This window comes from Uloborus diversus, chromosome 5, assembly GCF_026930045.1.
Source record: "Uloborus diversus isolate 005 chromosome 5, Udiv.v.3.1, whole genome shotgun sequence".
Classification (NCBI taxonomy): Eukaryota; Metazoa; Arthropoda; class Arachnida; order Araneae; family Uloboridae; genus Uloborus; species Uloborus diversus.
Window position 1 is genome coordinate 170,082,689 of NC_072735.1, and position 26,908 is coordinate 170,109,596.

General features: G+C 35.5%; 1 protein-coding gene across 5 annotated transcripts in view; it reads right to left on the reverse strand.

Moving 5' to 3' along the window:
• LOC129222406 (chromodomain-helicase-DNA-binding protein Mi-2 homolog) overlaps positions 1-26,908 on the reverse strand; it is a 105,065-nt gene that overhangs the window by 19,926 nt on the left and 58,231 nt on the right. The gene's annotated exons all lie outside the window — the stretch shown is intronic.

The following is a 26,908-nucleotide window of genomic DNA, read 5'->3' on the forward strand; positions in this document are numbered from 1 at the left end:
TGGCGTGGCGGTAGCTTCTCTCGCCGTTCCGGGTGCGCAACACAGACCTTAAAAAGTCTCGTCTTATATTTGTATGTACATCTAAATGGCTGTCCGGATTAAGCGAAGTCCAGCTTAATAGGTTCCGGATTAAAGAGGGTTTAATGTATGTTATTATTTTTCCATGATTAACATCCTCTTCGTTCTTTCTCCTTGGAGCTCATTTCTCCAGTTTAATTCAAAATCGACTACAATCTCGACAATCAACATCACCGAACTTCAATCAGCAAACGATAAAATTTTGATGAAAATTAGAAATTAAGTGTTGCCCCTCAAGATACACTGGTGTGCAAAAATTAAGGACGAGACGGTTTTTTCAATATAACTTTGTACAAAAGCTTTCCAAATCAACACATTTAATACCGTAAGATCCCCAATACGTAAGGACATGTGTAATGTAAGCAACACTTACTAAAAGAGAAATCAGAGGGATAAAAAGAAGCTTTATTGAAAACTAGTGGTACCCGCACGGCTTCGCCCGTAATAGAAAAATTAAAAGTTCTTTTGGTTCGTCTGTATTTACAAATAATGTATTGTGAATTTTCTCGTCAATTGGCTTGTACCCATGTTACGGTTACACGTTATGATCATTTCGTATCTCGCCAATTGGCTTGGGCCCATGTTACGGTTCCACGTTATGATAATTTCGTAATTTATGATAGTTTTTTTTCTTAAAATTGGAATAAAAAAAGAACCACATCGAATTTTCGAAAAATCGCTTCGAGGTGCACACCCCCATGCTACATACTAACTTCGTGCCAAATTTCATAAAAATCGGCCGAACGGTTTAGGCGCTATGCGCGTCACAGACATCCTACAGGCATCCAGACATCCTCCGGACAGAGCGACATTCAGCTTTATTATTAGTAAAGAAGTAGCATGGAGCGCAATGCGACTGAAGGTCGAAACATCCCTGTGATGGGTGTCCAGCAACAAACATCCGGTCTTTAGTAGGGGATATGATCTCCCCCGACTGCTAGGCAGGTTTCACAGCGTCTGCCCATGCTGAGAATGAGGGTGTCAAAGAGTTGTTGAGGCATTGCTGCCCATTCGTCTTGCAGCGCCAATCGAAGCTCCTGAATCGTTACTGGTAAGGTACGAGCTGCCAAGCGTCTGCCTAGAAAATCCCATAAGTGCTCGATGGGATTGAGATCCGGAGATCGTGCCGGCCAATCCATACGTTCAATATCCTCACTCTCTAAGAGCTGTTCGGCAGCTACTGTGGGATGACATGGTGCATTGTCGTCCATGAAAAGGAACTGCGGACCCATAGCGCCTCTAAAAAGACGCACATATGGAAGAAGAATCTCGTTACAATAACGGGTCCCGTTGACTGAACCTGCGTCGAAGATGTGAAGGTCTGTACGACTACCAAGCATGATGCCTCCCCAAACGAGAACACCGCGACCTCCATACCTGTCCCTTTCAATGATGTTCGAGGGATGATTGCGGCTTCTCCGCTCTCTCCAGATGAGTATGCGATGAGAATCGCTACTCAGACTGAATCTGCTCTCATCTGTAAAGAGTACTCGTCCCCATTCATTGTCTCTCCAATTCCGGTGTTCCCGGCACCACAGAGAACGCCTTCTCCGATGGGCAGGCGTTAGACGTACACACCGTATAGGGCGTCGTGCAAACAGACCACCACCGTGCAGTCTTCTGGCCACAGTAAAACGCGATATTGGTCGTCCAGTCGCCTGTGTCGTGTGTCTAGCGATTTCTCCTGCTGTCTGCCGCCTGTTTCTTCTAGCCTGTAAGACAATATACCGGTCATCTGCGGGTGTGGTTCCTCGTGGACGACCACTACTGAACCCCCGAATAGCTGTTCCTGTAATTTGAAATTGTCTCCAAAGTCGTGAAACGATGCTGTGAGCAATTCCGAACTCTGCAGCCACACTTGTCACACTGCGGCCTTCCTCCAACTTCCCAATGATTCGACCTCGGGTAAAAGCATCCAGATGTCGTCTAACAGATTGATTATTCGCCATTTCTCGCTGAGGCAGCAATTCGGTGTGATTTTAACTGCTATACGGCGTGCAATCTCTTTGCCAGAAATACTGATCTTACACCGACAACATGCTTTATACTACTCAGACACTCCCCCATTACGTCTGCCTGCATATCTGTGCATGTGCTACCGTACATCACCTTACTTAATCTCCTGATTGGTCTTTCTGTCCGCTCTGCCTCTTCGTTCAGCTGATATGCTAGTTTTTCGACTTCGTCCTTAATTTTTGCACACCAGCACACCAGTGTATTTATTGTAATGTCAGTCAATTGTAATAAATTATATAACCGAATGAAATCAACTTTACAGATGATGATTAAATGCAGGCAATAAACATGGGTTGGTTCCATCGAGCTATGATAAATAAGGGTCCCGAGAACTCGGCACTCGATACCCCAATGAATCCAGAAAACTCGGCCACATTCTGACCGGATGAAAAAAAAAAAAAAAAAAAAAAACAACATGTGATAAACCTATTAGACTAGGTTGGGTTTTCGGAAATCTATGGCACAGGGGATCTCTGCTTTCAATTATGAAATAGACAAGTTTTCAAAGTTCTTGATAACATCTGAAGCAAAAAAATTAACTCAAACACTTGTATTTGGAAAACCTGTATTCAAAAATCTACGCGTAATACAGTATATAAATATCGATGAATACTTCTATCATTGATAATTTGTTCGTACAATCTAAATGTATACTGCTATCCAGAGCCCGATTAAGACATCAGGGGGGCCTACGACAAACGATTTTTCGGAGCACCTCTGTAGTCAATACAAGCAATTTTAACAATTAGCTTTTCTTAAACAGTTTTGGGCATTTAGGGGCCTCTAAAAAGCGGGGGCCCTAGGCCTTGGCCTATTCAGTAATCAGGCCCTGCTGCTATCCTTAAACTTTACAAGCTGATCATATCTTAATTTTTTGCCCATTTTTAGTTAACTCAATTTCTAGGTTTAGTACGATGAAAATCTCTTCCTAAATTGCTGGAGAGCAGTAAGCAGGGCCCTAAAATATAAAGAAAGTATGCAGGTGGCCAGCATTTCTACCATAGACGTAGTATTAACTAGATACACAATGAGAACCCTGTTCCATGGGCAATTGAATAGACTGGCAAGTGTCCGAAAAGCGAATGTGCGCTAAAACTTTCGCCGAGAATGCAATCAGCATTACACCCACTGGAAATCAATGGTTGCAGTTGCATAATGGGTAAGCTACGCTTTTGCCCGTTTAATTTAAGATTCGAGCGTTCGATGGAGTTGACCGCCAAGGACGGTCAACGGCTACGACGAGCATCGATGACCGAGATTTGACGTTATGTGCACGCAGGCGTAGAACTGCTACTCCAATTCATCTCAGACCCTACCTTGCTGCCAGAGCCGCCTAGAGGGGGGGGGGGACAGCAGGGGCAACATCTCCGGGGCTTGGGCGCCTCCTCAAAGAGGGAGGGAAAAAATGTTTTCAAAGTATATGATGCTAACTGAACTTCTTTTCGGTGTGTTGGAAAAGCAAAAAGATCTCTCTTTCAACATTTTAGCCCATTATTCAACATCTGCATGTTCACAGCATCAAGTGCTTGTGGTACAGTTCCTTAGGGGGCTATCTTGCAGAGACATTTCTATTGGGAAGGATAACCACCAGTAGCGGGACCACCATGACCAACAGCGCGCTCTTTCCTACTTTTATCCGGGCCCGGAACATGGTTGGGTGACGTCACGCTAGGGTTCTCAACCTGTGGGTCGCGACATTATTCCTACATTTAAAAATATTTTACTGCATAGTTTGAAAATTAAAATACATAGTGGGAAATAGCATCATTATAGAGTAGTATCAATATTTGAGCTCAGCCTCCCCCCCCCCTTAGAGTACCTGGTACCACTACACCCTCTAATATTATCTTTCATTTTGGTTTAGGGACTTCCATCCCTACAAATTTCCACTAAAGAGTCCCGAATTCACCTCTCTAATCTCATTTAAAACCGTCTGAAATTTCGTTTTTGGAACTTCATTTTCGAATAATTTCTGTGGAAGATTCTCTAAATTCCGGCGCTTATCCTGAAAGATGTCCTGAATTGCGTTTTTAGGATCTAATTTTGAGAACATTCCGGGAAGAGTCCTGAATCTCATCTCGTCTCCTAACTTCATCAATAGCGGAGAAATTGGTTTTTAGAATTTTAAAATCAAAAAACAATTTCAGAGGAGTGCCTACTGTCCTCTTCACATAATTTTAAAGATCGTATAAAAATCCGTTTTTAGGACTTAAATTTCAAAAAAAAAAAAAAAAAAAATCCTGTAACGTTTCTCCATCAAAGATAATCTATTTTGTTTTTTCCGACTTAAATTTCCAAAAAAATTCTTGGTAGAACCCCCAATCCTCTCTCCCTCCACATCATAAAAACACTTCTAAAATTTCGTTTTTGGATTTTCGATTCCGAAAAAATTCCGTCGGAGAGGCTCCGAATTCATACCTTTTCTCTAACGTTTACAAAGAAGGCTTATAATTGCGTTTTTAGGACCTGAAATTCAAAAATATCCAGGACAAAGGTTGCTAGAACTTCTTCTGGTTCCAAAACTTCAACAAAGATGGTCTACAACTGGGCATTTTTAGGATATTTCATTTCCATTTTTGAAAATTAGAGAGCATCATTGATCTTTCACCCCTCCCCCTTCCTTCCCTTTCCCTCCCGTTAAAATCGTCTAAAACTTCATTTTTAAGGCTTCAATTTCGAGAAATTTCAAAAGCAGAGTCTACGAGATTCAACCCTTTATAAAAGTCTCTGAACTTCTCCTCCTCCTAACATTACCAGTGTTCGTATAAACTGCAATTTTAGAACTAATAGAATCGAACATTTTCCGGGGGAGGAGGTTTTCACGATTGTTACACTTTTGACTGTAGTTTCATGTGGTTATTTCTCTTCTCAGCTTAACGCAATTTTCTAAATTTGACTGCGCGATGAAAAAAAAAAAAGAGTAACTTCAAAGATTTTGAAATTGTGGAAGTTTTTGTTTAACATTATTAATGATTTTTATTTATTTATTCAACCAGTTTTTTTTTTTTTTTTAATTTTTTTTATAAAGAAAACTACCAAATACGATTCCGTCTCTCCACTGTACACTGACTCCATGGGCGCCCATATGCAAAGTTGCAAGGGGGGCTAAAATATTTTCCCCGTGGTTTAGCAGGATATTTTTCCCGTAGAAAACAATTTCAGGACAGATTAGAGTCATTAAAATTAGACAGTTTTAATGACTTATTCATTAAAAGGGATGGAGAAGAAATATTTTTACATTTGTGCAAAGAAAAAAGTACTAAAAGCAAGAAAGTTCTAATTTAAAAGGGGGGGGGGGGGCTCGAGCCCCCCTATTTGGGCGCCCTTGACTGACTCGTGGCATGAAACCGGTCTAGGAAGATTTGCCGCCGAGCATTTTGGGCGTCCGGAAACATTGGGCGCCGAGAACTAAGGAGCAAGGAAGATTGAGCGCCGAGCATTTTGAGCGCTGGGAATATTGGGCACCGAGCACATTGGGCCCAATATTTCTGGCACCTAGTATACTTGACGCCCAATGTTCCCGGCACCTAATATGCTTGGCGCCCAATGTTCCCGGCGCCCAAAATGTTCGACGCCCAATCTTCCCATTTCGCTATGAAGCAGATATCGCGGTATAGAAGGTGCAATTGAGATTACTGAAATGTAAATAAGGAATGAGGGCAGTCAAAAGGATTTTTGAGCAATCACGATTGCTTATTGTTTTCATTTGAACGTCCTTGATGTCCGGTTCCTTTTTCATAATGGACCAGGAGCCTCTGCTGCACCGCCGTCCACCGGCTCATGCAGGAACTGCTGCTCTAGTCCTGGGCCTCCACTAGCAGCACTGTCCACCGAAATCCCCTCCTCCTGGGCGGTGGCGTCCATGTCCTAGATACACACGCACATATATACACACTCCTCTCACACATACACGTAACCGCCCAGGAGGAGGGACAGGCTTGGGAGGACAGGAGCAACAAACAATAGCCACCAATGAGTAGGGTTCTGTTGCAACTCGTGATTGCGAAAAACATAATTTGAATTCAAAATGTCAGAATTCAAATTAGATACATACACACACACACGATCACGGTTAATACGAAATCACGGCTAAAACGAACATTTTCTTTCTTTTTACTTCTTTTTTTTTGTTGTTGTAAAATTTGGAGGGGGCACGCAAGTCAGTTTTTGCCCCGGGGCCCGGTTGAGCTGTCGGCGGCCCTGCTTGCTGCAGCCACCGGAAGGTTGGCATTAACGTCAACCGTTCGTAGAAGGCCTCACGAAGATGATCTGTGTATGCAAAGCGAACAGCTATTTTTATACAGCGCACATCACGCCATACGAGGGACCGTCTGCAGTGGGCACGACAATATGTCCACTGGACGCTTGATCAACGGAGGGCTGTTTTCTTTACGGATGAGTTCAGATTTAGTCTGGAAATCGATAGTAGGCGTTGTATTTGATATGCAGAGAAATTGGAACTCGTTATCATGCGTCAAACATCCATGACAGAGATGCATAAGGAAGAGGCAGTTTGGGATGGCATCTCTTTGGGTGGACGCCCAAACCTACATGTCTTTTAGATAGAACCGTGAATGCTCAGGTTTATAGAGAAGGCATCCTTGATGCTTATGTGCACCCTTATGCTGAGGCAATAGGTTATGTTTTTCAGTGACAGGACGAAAACGAAAGAGCACATCATAGCCTCGCTAGGCTTTACATTGTAGATGACGATTATCTTCATTCTTCAACAGGTATTGGCGCAAATTGTAGACAGCTCGATCCCCGGACATGAATCCTATTAAGCACGTTTGGGATGTTTTAGGGAGATGTCCAACTGCTCTAAATTCGCCCCATCAGACCCTTGTCAAGTTTGCAACTGCTTTACAAGAGCAGTAGCTCTCGTTCTCTATGGGACTGATATATCACATAATTGACAGCATCGCAAATCGCAGTATTGCTTCTAGGGGGATCATATTACACATTAAAGGTACTTTTCCCATAGCAAGTTGACACCTTTGATTTTTTTTATTTTATACAGGTGTTAATTCATATGCTACCATAATTGTCTTTATACCTCAAGTGTTGTATGTTGTGGGTAAGTTTCATAAAATTCTATAAGCAACTTTTTGAGTAATCGTCTTTTTTGTGATTTTTCCTCAATATATGATAATCAGTCTAGGTTAGTACTGTGTTATGTCAGTGTTTGTTACACATATGTTCATTTTAATTTCGTTCGCCACATGTCACAAATTATAAGTTTACAAAAGAAAAAAAAAAGAGTTGCTCGCAGGTCAGAGCAGTTCAAGTTCCTATATAAATTTGCAAGTCAATTACAAATGCTAAGATAATCTTTTTTCATGTGCCTCTTAATTAACACATCGTTCAATCTTGACGAAGTTCAGGATTTTCCTATCTTATCGCCTTCTATGTTTAAACCATAATGTGTGATAGTTTTCATGAAACTTTTTTTTTTTTTTTTTTTTTTTTTTTAAGAAAAGATACAATAACACTGTACAAAAAAGCCTTCAAAATGCTCCAGACGTAATTCTTCCCGATTTCTGTAAAATGACACCCTGAATCCCAGTATGACCACAGTTCCCCCCCCCTACACGTCCCACTTTTTGGAAATGGTATCCTCTTTAGTTTTTTTTCCTCGACAGTTTTGTAGCCATTATTTTTATTTGGAGGGAAAGAGAGCATGATATTAGTCATTAACTCTTCTGAGTAGCAAGAGAAGGGCAAAATTTAAAAGCATGAGCCTTCAAAGGGGAGGTTCATAGGGGTATTCCCCCCTTAAATATTTAAAAAAATCACCAAAACCAATCTACCCCTCCCCCCCCCCAAAGAGATTTGATTTACAATTTTTTCACTTATTTTTCGGTTTAAGACCAGAGTATTAGGATTCAATCCTATGAACCCCATGTCCAAAAAAAAAATTTCCCGTTATAAAAAAAATATCAAAAGTATAAAGATCAAAAATGATCTTAAGTATGCTTATAATAATAGCATTAATGAATATTTATACATCGGGGGATGCACTGCCCCCTTACTTTTCACAACATCAAGAAGTGATAAACAATGGAGCCGGTGCATCCCAAGAAAAAAAATATATTAACGATACTTCATAAGCATATCTAAATTCATTTTATGTCGTAATTCTATCTGGGAATGTAAGTTAAATAATACGGGAAGCGATTCTGACGAACACCACACTAGAGACAGTCTAGTGTGGTGTTTCAAATATTTCTTCTATTTTTCTCAACGTGAAAAATTTTGCGGACATGGAGCTCATAAGAGCGAGTCCTATACTCTGGTGTTATATTGAAAATTCGTGAAAAAATTGTAAAACAAACCCCTAGACCAAAAAAAAAAATTTTTTTTATTCGGAACTTTTATTTGAAATTTTTTTTAACCGAAATTAAAAAAAATATTTTAATTTCGGTTTTGGTGATTTTTTTATTTTTAATATACCGGGGGATGGGATACCCCCGTGAGTCTCCCAACTTGCTCCAAATGTTCATGCTTTTGATCTTTGCACCTCAGTAGAGTGTTAATGGCAAAAACTCGTATAAAGCTTCCTTCCCCTCCAAATAAAAATAATGGTTATGAAACTGTCGAAAACCGAAAAAAAAGTGGGACGGGTAGAAGGAAAACTGTCGTCATATTTGGATTCAGGGTATCGTTTTACATAGGAATCATCAAGAATTAAATCAGAAGCATTTTGAAGGGTTTTTATTAGGTTATCTTAAAAATCCTCAGACACTCAGAAATGCATCGAGCACATTCGGGGATTCTTCCATTGTTAGACAAATTTCGTCATAAATTTCTGCTCAAATCTCACGGAATTTTGACCAATTTAACTTAATTAGACAAAAAATTTAATTGGAGCTTTCTTCGGGAAGCCATTTTGTCAACCACGACAGAATTTTCCTAAGATTTGAGAATGCATTTTTAAGGGTGCAGTTCACTAGTGTAGCCAGAAACAGCTTCTGGAGGGTTTTTTTTTTTTAAATCAAAAATACCTTCTGAAGGGGATTTTTTGATCAAATACATTCTGAAAGGAATCAAATTTTTTGATCAAAATAGCCCTTTCATGTGCATAAACTAGGTACTGTATTAGAATTAGCATTTATGTTAAAACTAATGCTTGTGAGGGGTGTCTTCACCCCCACCCCCCTTCGCTGCGCAACTGGTGCAGTTATTTAGTTCTTTTGTAAAATTTATTGCTCTTCTTGGTGCAATATTTTAATGATTAAAATTTACTATGGACGCAAAATTTGTGTTTGGAGTTCGGATGTTCTTTTAATACCGATTGTACAAGATAGATATTGTATTTCTGTTGACAATTCATATTTAGTATTTTTATCAATTTTCACTTTAATTTTGCATTGACATCACATCAGAAAATGGTTTCTTCCACTTCTTTGGGTGCGGTCAAATTAGATGCTGCCGTGTTTTTCTTAATGTTAGTGTCTTTGTTTTACATCCTTTCCACTGTTTAAAATTTATTTGAGCGATATGATCGTTTGATTTCGTCAAGATAACCAATCAAGATACTTGAAATTCTTTGGCGCCTTATGCGCTCATATATCTTTTGCTGGTAACCAGAGCTGGATTTGCATGGAGTTCACTAGGGCTCGTCTCCTGCACCCCTTTTCAATTTTCTGGGGAATTTTCACAAATTAGACTTAATTCAGTCTATTTATGTATGAGTCATTCCCACCCGATCATCCCTGAATTCGATGAAATTTTATAGAGATGCCTTTGAAACCAACTTATGCAGACTTTCAGCTTCCGAGATCCAAATCCTGAGGATCTAAGACAGTGGTTCTCAACCTTTTTGAGCTAATCGCCCCTCTCCCCTTAAAATTGGTTCTAGTTAACATCTTTTAAATAAAGTGGATGTAAAACAAAATAAACTAAAACAATCATCCTTTACATAACTAGAAAATCGCTCGTAGGTATGACGGGTAAAAGTTGCTTCTACATTTCAACGAAGCCATTGCCTATTTACTAATATTTTAATAGTTGAAATAGTAACTCGAACTCCAGTGGATTAACACTCAACTCCCCAGTAGATAGCGTTCATTGTCGACCATTCTTTCGTTTCTTCATTACCCTGAAATGAGTCTTACCGGTAAAACAGTTAAGTGACCGGATCAAGTTCAGCCTTGTCATAATAAAGCCTTTCCCTGCATGTTAAACATTACCAAAACATATCAAGGGCGCAAGTTTCATTGTTGAAACATGCGGGTTACTCGATCATCAGTTATTATTAGAGCCGCTATATAGATATAGGGCCTTAGCTATTATATATACGCACAGGCGTGCGCAGGGCTTCAGAAATTGGGGTACCACTGTACCAGGAGGTAGAAATTATGCTAGGAAATGCTCCCAAACTTCCTCGCTTGAGGAAAATTTTCAAATATTGTGAGTAAAAAAGTTTTTAAAGCGTATGAGGTAAGAAATTAATGAACCTAAAAATGTAAAATTTTAGCCACTTATGTATTAACTTCCCTTTATATGTGCTAATGGGGGTACCATGGTACCCCTGGTGACCCCCGTGCGCACTCCTATGTAGATAGGAGGATAGAGAACAGGGTTGGCCGGATTGGACCCAATGGGTTTTTTTGAAAAAACGCATTATTTAGCCCACTTTTGGGTTTTTTAAAATTTTTGTAGAAGTTTTTTAAAAAATTAATTAATTTAAGTACTTACACAATTTAAACTTCTTTTTTATTTGTTCTTACCACACACAATGGACATAAAAAATGAATTTTGAACTTTAATAGTATTTCTTAACTCTTAACGGCATTAAAAAATACTTCAAGATTTTAAATAAATGTATTTAACTTTTTTCTTTAACTGGTCAATAAATAACTCAAATTATCTTGACTAAGCCATGTAACGTTTGATTTTTTCAGTATTTGTAGATTGTACAGAGGAAACTATTCTAACTAGGCTTTCATGTGAATTATTTTCTGCAAACCAACACATCACAAATCTCGAATAAGCAAGATATATTTTTTTAGCAATTAACAGGTTTTACAAACAGTCGGACAGAAAACAGAATAGGATGTGCGCTGTGCGGTATTTTCATTATCTTACGAAAAAGTTTAATATTTCTTACTCTGTACACAGAAATAAAAAAACAGGCAACATAAAATTCAAAGAAATGTCTTGATTAAGCTGGAATTCAGTAAAAAGGGATTTAAACTACTTGAGGTTCTACAGTAGTTTTGCATGACAAAATGAAATACAATAAAGTAAAATGCAAAAAAAAAAAAAAAAGGAATTAAAAACAAACTATAGATTTTATCACTCGAGAAATAACTTTGCCCTAACTGTTGGTAATCATGGAAACCAGAAAATCTGAAACTTCACCATTCTTGGGTTTTGTCCTCTTTTTTACTTTTCTTCAGAAAATGCTGAATTTTCCAGCTTTTTTTACCCCAAGACAATTTTTGTGCTTTGCCCATATACTTACGCTACAATATGCTACAAGCACCCCACACTTTCCCTAAAAAAAGACAAAAAAAGCCTCATTTCTTTTTAAAAAATCCAGCTTTAGTTGGGTTTTTTTTAAAAAAACCCAAAAAACCCTGGGTCCATGGGCTTTTTAAAAAAAACCCGGGTTTTTGCCAACTCTGATAGAGAACGATCGAGTAATGCTCGTGACCTTATCAGCAATGAAACTCGCGCCCCGGCATGATAATTTGATATTTTTTTGGTAATGTTTGACATGCAAGGAAATGCTCTATTTTGACAAAGGCAGAACTGGATCCGGCAACTTAATTAGTTACTGGTAAGACACTCATTTTATTAGAATGAAGAAACGAAAAAAGTCGAGAATAAATGCTATGTACTGGAGTTGAGGGTTTATCCACTGGAATTAGGGTTAAAATTTCAACTGTCAAAATATATCCTAACAGGCAATGGCTTCGTTCAAACGTAGAAGCACTTAACTGTCATTTCCTTGACAGGCGAATTTCTAGTAACAAAATAAAAGAACCTTTTCACGTTCTTTGTTATTTTAATTTTCTTCTTTATTTTACAAAAGGAATTGATAGCTATTTGAAGGAAATATTTAACTAAGATCACTGACACTGCTCAAAAACAGAAATACATTTTTTAAAATAGGAATCTCAGGGGAATTAAAAACCCTGACACTTAAAAGTAAAAAGGAAAAAAAAAGGATTTGCGTTTGGCGATAGACGTTTTTCATTTGAATGCTGGCAAGTTGCATTCAAAAGATGTTTTCGCCATCCGAATCGTGACAGCATCTTAGCATGTTAGTAGTGCGATAGCTCGTTCTTCATCGGTTAGTGTTCGTCGAAGCATGATAAAACTATAGGGTATAAACCAACCTAAGGTAAGAGGAAGTCTGGAAGGTATAAACCAACTCCCTACTTTCGTATATAAATTTGACTCCATTATATTATAAAAATCAATCAAAATTTATCAACATCACACATAAATTAAATTAAAAATCTATCAAACAGGATTCTGTGCATCTTTTACTTTTCAACAATGAGGTGGTTCCATTCAATAGTTTGTGTAGAATGAAATAAATATATTTAACAATTGAAATGCATTACAAAATGGATGAGGTGTTGCCTTATATATTACTAGAGATGATCATTACGTGGGACTATTAAAAAAGGAACCGGAACGTCAACAGTGGTCAAGTGAGGATAATAAGCAATTCGGATTGCTCAAAAAAAAAAGAAAATTCTATCTGTATGGGGGGGGGGGGAGATAAAAAATTTGAGGCTCGTGCTCCATTAATTTCAATGTGATTTTGCTTAATTTAGAGGCCAACAGACATCTGCAAAAGCTGGCATCGCTGAAAACTAATATATGGATATATTTCTGCTTGTTAAACCAGTTGTTTGCCTTTCCTCCTCACATCTCATCAGTAGTCAGACTGTACGTTCTAATATTTTTGTGAGTTTGAGCTTATTAGTTATTGCGAGGACGCATGTCAACTCTTGAAAAGCACGGTGAGGAATTTTTTTCCCCCTGTAATTTTGAACAAGGATATCCAAAGCTCTTCGTAATTTTATTGTCAAAATGCTTGTTTTTAATATATAACTTACGCAGCATAAATATTGATTTTGTAAAAGATATTGTAATCCAAATTCACCATCAAAATCCTACAAATGAAAAACAGCCTGATTTCAATTTGCTGTAGCTCAAGTTTTTGACATTGAATTTTTCTTCGTTAGTACCATTAAAGAACAGATTTTTTCTTGTCCAAATAGGTTGCTTTTTCTCCAATGGTGTTCTTTCAGATGAGGATGAAAAAATAAGCTTGAAAAACTCTGCTGAAACGAATTGTCATGTTTAAGCTAAGGTTGCAAAATTTTTTGTCCCACTGAGAGCCTAAAATTTTGTGAGCTTCAAGTACTTCTGGTTCTCAATTTATTCTAGTATCTTTGGGGGGGGTTGAGCTCATTCATTTTTACACAGTACACATGTTAGCTTTTGCCAAAGTATGGAGGGGAAATTTTTACCTTGATTTTAGGATGACATAAATTCTGGAGCAAAAGTAAACGAAAAGCTTAAACTTTGCAATTCTATTGTCAAAATTGATTTGATAAAAGATAACAGAAGACCCTCGTTTTGCGCGGTTTAAGATTTGACACCTTTTTAAAATATTTTAAGCGGATGAGTTTCGGTTTTAAGCGGATGCGGCAATGCAAACTGATAAAATTGTCCCCTCTTTCAAAATCCAAGTTCCTAAAGATTACAGTTTACACGTAATAAACTACATTTTGGCGTGCTAATAATTTAGCTTGGGTCACTGGAGACATTTTATGCAATTGATTCCAGAGCTGTTTCCAAAAATAAAATTTTAAGAGTGACAAAGGAGGACAAACCAACGAGGATACTGACATCGATGACACGCAACTAAACATGTTCAAATTAATAATTTTGAGCCCCATACCTTGACAGGGTCTGGGTCGAAATCCCGACAGCCCAAACCCCGACAAGCCAGAATCCCGACAGGGTCGAAATCCCGACAAGCCAGAATCCCGACAGGGTCGAAATCCCGACATGGTCAAAATCCCGACAGGGTCAAAATCCCGACAAGCCAGGATCCCGACAAGGTCAAAATCCCGACTGGCCAGAATCCCGACATAGTCAAAATCCCGATAAGTCAGAATCCCGACATCATCAAAATCTCGATAAGCTCGAGAATTCCGATAACAAAATCTAAATAGAAACACTCAATTTTGCTTAATAAAAGACAATTTTTAACTAAATCCTAGCCGCCTTCGGCGGGCGCCACGTCCTCGACACATGTTCAGTTTTTAATATAAGTTTACATATTACTTAAAATGCTCACTTCTTTTATACATATATTACATACATATATACACATATTACATACATACATACATATATATATATATATATATATATATATATATATATATATATATATATATATATATATATATTATATATATTATATGTAATATGTGTATATATGTATGTAATATATGTATAAAAGAAGTGAACATTTTAAGTAATATGTAAACTTATATTAAAAACTGAACATGTGTCGAGGACGTGGCGCCCGCCGAAGGCGGCTAGGATTTAGTTAAAAATTGGCTTTTATTAAGCAAAATTGAGTGTTTCTATTTAGATTTTGTTATCGGGATTCTCGAGCTTATCGAGATTTTGATGATGTCGGGATTCTGACTTATCGGGATTTATATATATATCTATATATATATATATATATATATATATATTTATATATATATATATTTATTTATATATATATAAATATTTATATATATATATATATATATATATATATATATATATGTAATATTACACGATTACACGTATTACATGTATAGTTTACATATTACACATTACTATTTTTGTGATCTCTTTATTTCAAAACAGAGTTCAATATGAATTCAAATGACATTTGGTAAAAGCATGGAATCACATGTGATTTGGTGCTGAATGGTCTTTTGGTTCTATTTTCTCCAAGAGGGTGGAGTGCGACGTTTTCTATGTCATGCGAGACTTCTGTATCTCAAGAAGTGATTGACGGATTTAGAAAAAGGGTAAACCCTAGAAGGTACAGATAATTCAATTTGGTGCCTATAGCTTCAGGAGGGCGGAGCAGTCGAACGTTTTTCTCTCATTATTTGTGACTGCCATGTCTCGAGACGTAATGCAAGGATTCAGACAAAATTTGGTCTGCAGACATTGTATAACACAAGGTGCTGATTTTTTTAATTTCATTTTATTGGTGTTTATCCTTTCAAAGAGATGGCGCAAACAGATATTCTTTCTCGTTTACTATGACTGCTATTATCTCAAGAAGTAAGGCAAGGTTTCAGACAAAATTTAGCGTACAGGTGCAAATGTATTTAAACTGGCCCTATTTCTGTTTTTTGATTTTTTTAAATCATTTTGCGAGAGTCATAATTAGCGTGATTAAATAAGCAATGAAAAATAAATTAAATTTAAAATTTTTCTTAGTTCGCCTCAAGATCAGCCAAGAGAAAAAAATAAAGAGAATAATGAGCAAGCTTTAAAAAAAAAAAAAAATTCTAAACTAGCAAAGTATTACATATGTTCCTAAGAACGTATAGACTCCCGAAATATCCATTTTGACGTTTCCCGAGTTAATAACAGCGAGTTTTCTCGTGACGTCTGTATGTACGTATGTATGTGCGTATATGCGTATGTGTGTATGCATGTCGCATAACTCAAGAACGGTATGTCCTAGAAAGTTGAAATTTATTACGTAGACTCCTTTAGTCTTTTGATTGCCAAGTTTTGTCGCCAACTTGGCGATTTTTTTTAAAATCTGGTTTCAATGTGACCATTGTTATTGATATTTAGAGTTAACTCTTGAATCACATTAAAACTGCAATAATGGGGAAGTAACATTAAATAGGTGTAAAAGGAAGTTATGTGATGCACACATCAGCTCGTTTTCTTTGTAATGTAAATACCCGGGACATAAAATAACTAGCTGATATGTGCATCACATGACTACCTTTTACGTCAATTTAATGACAGTAGTGCCTTGGATTATGCAAAGAAACACTTTGAATATTTTTGTTGCGAACCGGAGCAAAAAAACGTTTATACAGATTGGTTTTCCCAAAATTGGACATTTTAACGTAATTTAATGGTCAACTCTCTGAATATTACCAATAGTGGTCAAAATAAAACCAGATTTGGAAAAAAAAAAAACCCGCCAAATTTGTCGCCAAGCTGGCGACAAAACTTCGCGGCTGAAAGCTTGACGATATATCTCAAAGTTTTTGACAAATTATAACACCACTTAAGTTAGCATTGAAATTAACAATGATTTCCCTCCAAAAAGGTGTAAAAAAACCCTTAGGAACATCCGAAAGCAACCAAAAGGGAAGGTGCACAACTAGACCCCACTAGGAGTCTACGTACCAAATTTCAACTTTCTAAGACATAATTTTTTTGGAGTTATGCGAGATACATACACACATACATACGGACGTCACGAGAAAAATCGTTGTAATTAACTCGAGGATCGTCAAAATGGATGTTTCGGGTGTCTGTACGTTCCTACGCATGTATCCACGTGTGGTCGGGTCGAAAAAAAAAAAAACTCAACATTCATTTGGGGATAAGCAAAATGGAAATTAAGGCCGATTTTGGAGTGAATTTTTTTTTGCGAATACAATACTTCCTTTTTTGTAAAAGGAAGTAAAATCTGAATTAGCATTCTTTCGAAATTTCTGTAGTGAAAATTTACTAGTTGAGGGGCTTCTAGGCCTTATTGGGATTTTTGCAGGTTTGAGGAGTTGGAGAGCCTTCGACTCCGACTCTTTTACTCCAAAACCAGTCCGACTCCACCAGCACTGGCAGAGTTGTGGACTTTGACAGAAAACGACCGACTCCGACTCTTGAAATTTTAAACCTTCGACTACAGACTCCGACTCCTCAACCCCAAAGTCAGCCCGACTCCGATTTCTACTGCCCTGGATATTGGACAATCAAGACTTCGTTTTGTCGGGATTTTGATTTGTCGGGAATTTGACCCTGTCGGGATTCTGGCTTGTCGGGATTTCGACCCTGACGGGATTTTGGTTGGTCGGGATTTCGACCCTGTCGGAATTTTGGTCTGTCGGGATTTCGACCCTGTCGGGATTTTGGTTTGTCGGGATTTCGACCCCGTCGGGATTCTGGTTCGTCGAGATTTCGGCTGTCGGGATTCTGGCTTGTCGATATTTCGACTGTCGGGATTACGTCCGGATACCACCTTGACAATAGCAAATGATCTTTCTGATTTGTTAGTGAAGGAAGATTCTATCATGGAAATGGCGCAAGTAATCATGGATGCGTTTATGCTCTGCATAGAACTACAGAGAAACATTCTGATTGACTGCCAAATGCCAAGATTATCATAGCCAGCTCCTTTTTATAAACACTAAATTAATTTGTTTTCTTTATGCATGTTGTGCAAAGCTATAGATATAAGTACACATTAAACTTATTATAAAATTACTCATCACCAAAATGAAAGTTTTTTTTTTTAATCTATGGAACCCAACTCCTATTTTAATATTACTAAATCTTAATTAACGCGGCATTTTCGTGGAATGTAACTCTTTCGTAAAACGAGGGTCTACCGTATGATTATTCAAAGTCGCCATCGAAATCCTCGATATTAAAAATATCCTGTTCTTAAAGAGCTGTCGCTCACGTTTTGTCACCTTGTATCGTATTTTCGTTAGTACCATTAGAAAAAAAAAAGATTTCCTCCCCCCCCCCATCAGAATAGGTCCTTTTTTTTCCCAATGGTGTTTTAAATGAAAAAATTATCTTGAAATATCGTCTATCGTTCAAGAGAAAAGCTGCTTCTACAATTCCCAGCAAATGGTGATTGCCATGGAAACCAGTTTATAGTAATTTTACACCTATTATTAGTAAAAAAAAAGCTTTTTAAACCTTTTTTTTTTTTTTTAATTTGCAAATTAAAAAAAAAAAATTAGAGACAGATTAATATTTCCTTTCATCTGTTTCTATTATATTTAATTTGCAAACTTAACTTTTTACAAGAGGAATAAAAAATTATTTGACTAATAACAGTTGTAAAAACAATATGAACCAGCGTCCATTACAACCACTATTGTAGAACGAGGTTTTCTTGTAAACGACAGAGTATTTCGAGCTCATTTCTTCATGCTTATCTAAAAGAGCACCAAAAAAAGGGGGGGGGGGGGGCGGGGACCTATTTTGGTAGTAAAAAAAAATAAGTTATTTCTAATATTATTAACGAAAAGAAGATAAAAAGGTGAAAAACTTGAGTAACAGGGCATTGAAAACAGACTAAATTTTATGGTCAATTTGGATGCCAATATTTTTTACAAAATCAATATTTATGCTCTGCAACTGTTAACACGTAACAAACAAGTATTTTGATGCTAGAATTACAAAGTATGAGCTTTTGAATTATTTTTGCTCAGAATTTATGACATCCTAAATTCCTACAACATTTGTCAAGAGTTTACATTTGTGCTGAACAAAAACTAATGAATTCAAAGTCACAAAAATATTACTATTTACAGTCAAAGGTACTTTAAGCTCCCAAAACTTAAAGCTTTCAGTGAGATAACTTTTTCTGTAACCTTAGCCTAAACATGGCAATTCGTTTCCACCATTCGTGATCCACCTTTTTGAAGCACTTTATTAGGTGCAACTTGCGAAATGAATATGGCTGGGTAGGGATTAGTCTTCTAGCAAATAATTTAAATTTGACTGCTTAACACTCGGTCTTTTTTCAAAGCCATTGAATGATCTTAATGTAATTGGATGAATGAAAAATAAAACCCACCGTCTGAAGTCATTTGTTATCGTTTAAATTTAGTTTCTTACAGAAAACAAGAAAATAAGATAAAATTTTTTGAGTAATTAAACATTTTAGGTTTAAAAAAATACCTGTTTAAACCATAGACTAATAAGAGTTAACTCTTATTATTAGTTTATGGTTTAAACACACTTAAAGGTACCTATTTACATTACTTGGTTGCAGTTAAAGAGTGGGTATCGTGAGGAAACTTTTGTTAAAGGAAGTAAACTACTAACAAGAATATATATAATGAAAATAAATACCTTTGACTACTGATAATCGCAACAAGGATTTATTTTGGAATGACAACTAAATGCTCATGCTATGGCTTCTTTTATGTGTGTTGGCTTTTATTTTGTGGGAAACTCAGTATAATAAACATATTTTTACAGGATATACGTTTTTTTAACTGAAAATAAAAATTGTGTTTTGATTTAATCCTTTGTGAATGGCATGCTATTTTTTTTTTATCAGGTGCGTCAACCCACTTTGAGCAACATGTGCATAAAGTTTGGTTGAAATCAAAGAGGGCCCATTGTGAGTAAATTTCTGTCAAAGTTACTCCGTTTCTGAGTCAAAAAATTAGAAGATAACCCACTCAGAAAAAAAAAATCAAAAAGTAGAGCAATAAACAAGCGCAGCAACTTTAAATAAAATCTGAGATGGTGAGTGTCTTGGCCTGGATGATTTGACATTGATTGACCCCTCTGCAACTTTTAGTGTCATTCATTTGCTTTTCCCCGAACATTTCAAGTTCAAGTATTATTTCTAATATTCCTCTTTTCTGCCTCTTAGAGTGGAATGCGACCTAATATATTCATGTACAGTAAAACCTGTGAAGTTGACCACCTTTGTAAGTTGACCACCTGTCTATGTTGACCGCTTTTGTCAGGCACGGAATTAGTCCTATCTTATATAATGAAGGAAAACCTCTGTAACTTGACCACCTCTCTATCTTGACCACCTGTCTATCTTGACCACTAATGAACACCAAGTTTGGATTGGAGTATTGTAAAAAACCCTTTGTAAGTTGACCACTTGGTTTATTTTTTAAAATTTTATTTAGCAAAATATTTTTATTATTATTATTATTTTTTTTTTTAAGCTTTCCAAGAATATTTCTGATGCCAGACCAGCATTTTACCAACTAAATGAAACAGCAGCATAACTAAACCTCCTTTTGAATTTAACCACATGGGAAAACTACTAAGAACCCTTTTATTCTCCAAACTTGTTTTTCTTCTATTGTTAAGCGAAAAATTTCTAATTTTTGATTAGCTATAAATTTTTAGGAACTATTAATATAAAATGAGTAACTTTTCATAAACAATAAGGCTTTTTTTTTTGATCAATTTACTGAAACTTTAAATTTGTACGACACATTATACATCATTCTGGAAAAATAATATCTAAAAATATTTGAATAACATCTTAAATTATTGTTTCAAAGTAATGCTAAACAATGAAAGTGAATTAAACAGAAAGAGTAGGTGTCATTTGCAAGAATTACAAAAGGTGTCAAGGTGCAAGAATTCCAAAAAAAAAAAAAAAATCATTACCCCCTTTATAAGTTGACCACCTGACCACCAAAGTACTGCACCGCAAGTGGTCAACATACACAGGTTTCACTGTAATTCTTGGTCGCCTAAAAGGGTACCATCACTACCTAAACTTTTAATAGCAATTTAGAATCACCCCGTTTATGTTACAGTGAAAGTTTGAAACCTGTTAAGTGCCAACATTACCAGAGACATCAGCGAAAGACTGTATATTTTCGGTGAAAATCTAGATTTTCCAATTTTGATCTATCTTGGTAACATATCGTCGCTTCAGAGCAAAAGTAAGACATCTAATCCCAGAAATAATACTAAGATATCCTACAGTTGCTCTGAGGCGACGAATACATACAGAGTATCCACCCTAATCAACGTCCAATAGCTAGTCCAATAGCAAGAGATAAAATGCATGTAACCCTCCAGTCCTAGCAGTCATGTTGACACACTAACATTTTAAACTAAAAACAATCACTGTTCTACAACCAAAATTGACCCAGATATTAAGTTTTGAAAAATCACAATTGACAAAGTGTATTAACATAATAGGTGCAGATTAATTTTGATTCTTGTCATCAGGAAGCATTATTAATGGTTGAAAACACTTCGCAAGTTTTATTTTATCTTAGTGGTTTGTAGTTTTATTTTAAGAAAATCTAATACCCATCCACGAATATCATAAAGAAATAGGACAATTTTTTGGAAAAATTAATTCAATCCAAATATTAAGTATTAAAAAATTACAGGGTTGACAAGAAATAACTTGGACACACAAAATATGTTGTAAAATTTATGCTAATGAAAATATTACGATCAAACTCAATAAATATGAATACACTATATAGTCTAATGTATTTACAAATTTTCAAAGTGGCCATCTTTAGCCTTAATGCAGAGCTTTCAACATGTCACAATACAAAATTTTTGGCTATTCGACACCCTTGGCATTTGCATGGCTATAGGCTGCCATGTATAGTCATCCCATCAAAAAAGGAAGTTCTGAAGTTGCTTAATTTCTGTATCAATGTATTTGTAATTTGAAGTTCACATACATTAACAATAACAAAAATTCAAACATCTTGAAATATTGTAAATTAACAGAAACCAAATAAATTCCATATGCGAGCTGTCACTCCTCATAATTGTCTCACTGAATGGGAGAGAGTTGATTTTCAACTGTAAACTTTGATAAAACAGAGCCAGCAATAATAATTAAATTTTTAAAGTTACACTGGAACAAAAAATATTTCTCAAAATTTTATAGTTCAAAACAATTGAAAACATTTATATACGTAAAAAAAGTTTGTAATTTTTGGGTGCCCCTAAACCCGGGCTTCACGAGCTTACACTTAAATTAGGGCCTGGTCTTACCTTGGTCACAACAGCTCTTTTGGAAGCAAAAGGATCTTCCAGCTGGATTCCGCACCTGCACATAGAGCTAAAGGCACTCAAGATTGGTGCAAGACATATTTTGAGGACTTCATTGGCGCTCAAGAATAGCTCCCATTATTCCCCAGATTTAAACCTAATGGATGATTATGTTTTGTCCATCTTGGAGACAAGGGTGTGGGCTAAACCTCATTAAACTTTGGCATCCCTAAAGCAATCGTAATGCAAGGAATGGGATAAAATATCAATAAGTGAGTTGCGGCCCATAGCCGAAAATTTTGTGACACATCAAAAGCTCTGCATTAAGGCTAAAGTCACTTTGAAAATATATTAGAAGAAATAATGCATTCACATTTATTTTGAAGTTATTTTTATTAGCATTAAAGTTATAATGTATTTTGTGCATCTAAGTAATTTCTTGTCGTCCTGTATATTCATTTAAAAAAAGGTCAGTGGAATTGTTTTTGCCATTTCACAGATTATCCAGAGTTTACTTAGTCATTGAGTAGGGAAGTATTTGATTTTGTAATTTTCTTTTCAAATGATAGAATGACACACATGAACATCATTTCTGTCCCTCAGAGCCAGACTGGTGTAAGTCCAAAAATTGTAATTTTCTGTTTTTTAGTGCACTGTATGTAAAAGCCTACTTTGCATTGAGCCATGTGAACGTTATTCTTTAAAAAATATCCTTTTAAATTTTTTTTACCAAGGTTAAAAGAGTGCCCGTTCCATCCTTTGCATAGGCAAAAAAAAAAAAAATTCTTCCTCACTACTTAAAAATTATCATAATGTGACTTACGTTCCTCTGGCTCTGAGGTACAGATTTGTGAAAAAACTTTTTCAGTGCAAAAAGAAATTTTTTTTAGACAATTTTCAAAGTTCAAGCAACTATGATGTCATTACACTGCCTGCAACATCATTGCTCTTTGCGTCTTATTTGGTGGACACCCCTTATCAGCAGGTGCTGAAGAGTTTTCTTAGTTGTAATGGGACAGAAAAAACAATGTGGTGCAGATAGGTTCTTCAGAACTGACGTAATCCTTATAAATCGCCAAATAATGCATTTTTAAAGATTCAAATCTCGTTTTCTCAAAGAAAAAACAACTTTTTTGCGTATGGGATATTTAAAAATTCATTAAAAATCAATCATTGGTTATCTGAATTTTGTAATGGTGATTTTTTTGTGTTTTGTAAGTCTTAAAAATTTCTAATAGTCAAAAAAGGAATATTTAATGGATTGATACTTCCCTATTACCCCATACTTAAATTTGAGATATGTGTTTTTTATGACACTCAAAACAAAAATGGCTTTGCATACCACAAGTACTTTAACTGTTCTAGGGACTTTTAATTGACTCAGTCCCCAAAATAAAAGCAGGCATCTAATTAAATAGTAACAGTAATTTAAATAAATTATTAAAAATTTTAAAATGATAAAACTGAACCTCTTAGTTTCAAAACCACTATCATCAGTAAACATAGGGAAAAAAGAGTAACACATCCAAGCACACAATATTTAGTATCCAACATGTCTTAACACACAATATTTAGTATCCAACATGTCTTAACTAGATAACGTGAAGGGCAGTTCTCAAAAGGTGGGAACAAAAAAGTTAACTTTGAGCAATTTCAAAAATTTTCAAATTTGACATCAACTTTGCTTTTATTCTACAGCATGCATACCTAGAACACAATATATGAACATGAAAAGACAGCAGGTATTTGTAAAAATTGTTAATTAGCAAATCAAATCAGCAGTCTGTAGGTAACAGATTTTGGACATTGTTGTCCTGTAGGTAACGGATTTTGGACATCATCATAATGTAAGTTTCAAAATTTTAGACAATTGTTAATCTGATTTTTAACTTTTCCAATGAAAATTTTATTTACTACTTTTTGAATTTTGAAATTTAATAATAAAGAGGATATTAATGAAGTACTTGAATGGCTATACATACTGCTCTTTACGTATAATAAAGTTTTGGAATGATTTTGAAGAAGTTGATGAAAGGTAAAAAAAAGCTTCATGGAAATAACTATACAAACTCGTAGCTTCTTTTATTAAATAACATTTGTATTTCTCTGGATTATTAACTTTCATTTCTGCAGATATTTTCCAAACTTAGAATGTACTTCTACGAGAACCTCACTTTTTGTTCTACTTCTAGGAGACATAATCTCGTGTGAGCATTAAACTTTGCAATAAATCCTTTTGCAAATAGGTATTAAAAATCAATAATGACTTCAAAAAGCATATAAATACAACACAAATTCCATAAAAGAACTTAATTAAATTATTTAAAGCACTTTTTCAAAACATGTTGTTAATTCAAAAGGCTTACTATCTCTCAAATCTCAAGATAGAATGAAAATTACCAACTTATATTTGTTTACAAATCAAATGCAGACGATTTTTTTTAACTCAAAAAAATAAAAAAAAAATTGCTAGCGCAGGTGATAAAGTCACCAAAACTGGTGCAGCTGACGATAAACTACATTTGTCAAACTGGAATTCCCCTCTGGTAACCTTTAGCTTATCGTATAGTGTGTAGTCGCCAATGGAGGTTTGCTTGGAGATTTTAGCGCAAAATGGCTTTTGTTACGAACATAACCAGCCATGTTTCTACTGTAATTTATGTATTGTTCAATGTGTAACGTATTAATTATGCAAAATACCAATGGATTAAAGAAGATAACATTATAATAACCTTTTTTATTGAGGTTAGAAGACAGTGGATCATCAAAAATTATGAATAAACGGACAGAATTATCGTCCTCAAGATCGTAACGCCATTTGGACATCTCACATGTATGTTTAAAAAAAATCATTTTTCTTCTAAGATACTGCATAAAAGCTTATGAAAACACTTTTAAACAATTAAAAATTGATTCTGAGGATCGATAAATACCTTTAAAACGAAAACATCATATACTTAGTTCTCAAATAATAGCATTGTAAAGATCGTCACTTTTGGACATACATCAAATTTCAAACTTACGTTTTTTTAAAATTGTTTACAAAGTAAAATAATCTATCTTTACTTTTGTTATTTGTGTAAAATATTAACAAAAAGTTATTCAGTGTAAGATTCATACCTTTAAATTTGTTTTGAAGCCTATGGAAATAATTAAAAAAAATTTTTTTTTTTAATGGTACATTTGCTCAGTTAACGTTTTGGTATGTCCAAAATTGTGCCTTTTAGCAAAGAAAATATTTTTTCAAGGGCATTTGAAGACCATTTTTTCCATAATTTATGTCAATTCTTGTCTCTATACAGTATTATAGTTTAACTCAAATATTTTTGAGTTAATTAAAATGAAAGTTATTTGGTGTTGAAGCTTCAAAGTTGAGGTCTGTGTTTGCTCCCACCTTTTGAGAACTGCCCTGAAAAATAGTACTATCATAAACTCCTGGTTAATCAAAATAAATACTCAGGCTACTTATCCATTCCCAAGTATTACGTATGCAGACTTACAGAAAAGAGTAGTCAAATTTTATTCCAGGGGTATTGAAATTAGAATTTCGCAAAACAATTTCGCAAAGTAGGTTTGTTCATGATTGGGATTGGTATCACATATCCTCTAGAGCAGACATTCATTCTTTCATGTGGCTTTACTCCCAGTTTCCCCACCAAATGGAAGCACCCGGGTTCTTACAAAAAAAAAAAAAAAAAAAAAAAAAAGCACAAAAACTTAATATTGCAAATCGAAATGCATATGTACCTCAGAGATTTTTTATGTCTCATAATCATATGACTTGGAAGTATTTTACTATTCGATTTTTAACAACAGATCACAAGTTTTAGCGATTTTTTTTGAATGAATAGGGCACTCCGCCCATTGTTCACTGGCGTTCACCATCTCAAAGATTGCTTTGCAACTTATTTGATTGGCAAAGATTCAAATTGTATATTAGAAAGAATCATAATAAAAATAGTGTAACCAGTTCTGTTTTGAATAAAGGGAAAATACCCTTCTCCCTCCCATAGAGAATAGAATTTAAGTAAAGAGTTTATAATTAAAACACAATCCCGCTTCCACCAGAAGATACAAAGAACTTAATAGAAATATGCATAACCGAGATAGATACCCCATTTCCCGCCTCTTCTCCGAGCACTTTGAATTGAATGTAACAATCAGACAGAAGATTTATTGTATGTTGCAATCTTTTTTTAAATTATTTACTTTATATACAATATATGAAGAGATAATTTAAAGCACATTATAAAATACACGCAAATTTTAAGTTACTAAAACACTTACTGAAACCATTTCATGTCAAATAAATTTCAAATTTAATTTTTAAGACATTCCTGAAATATAGTTGTTTTGACTTTTTATTATGTTTCTTTTCCCATTAAAATGTGAAAAAAATACATTCAAACAATGTTTGGATGGACTGTCCAGTCTAAAAATTACATAGTTCAACATTTTAAAAACATTCTTTCATCAAAAATTTACATGCAACACGAACATGCGTTTGAAAACGTCAACAATAAAAAATATATACAAACATTTGCTTTTAAGAAAGTAGGAAAACTGAAAAAAAAAAAAAAAAAGTTAAGTAACACATGCAAAAAGCATTAATAAGCCAATTCCTAAAATAATCAAATGTCACAAAATGGGAACATATACAGAACTGCTGGTTGTTTGAATAAAATATTTAATGCTTTAAGTAAAAGGATGCTCTTAAGAAACAAAAAAAAATGATCATTTAATACAGATATATGTTACAAAAAAATGAAAAACTGATGTAACATTCACAAAAAACCTTTACAGAACTAATAAATAGAATACAGAAACGTATTCCCACTGCTCGAGGCAACGAAACTCCACCGGCTATACATTGTCTATACACACGTATTTATAAACGAGCCAGTCCGATATATCACAAGGTGAGAGGGGTTAAAAAGTGCCCGGGCAGGTTAAACGACATCCATCGCTCATGCCACATGCTCGGTAGGGGGGGTCAGATCGGGCCCTGCATTCTTTGGTTCGAGGCCCCGACCCTCGG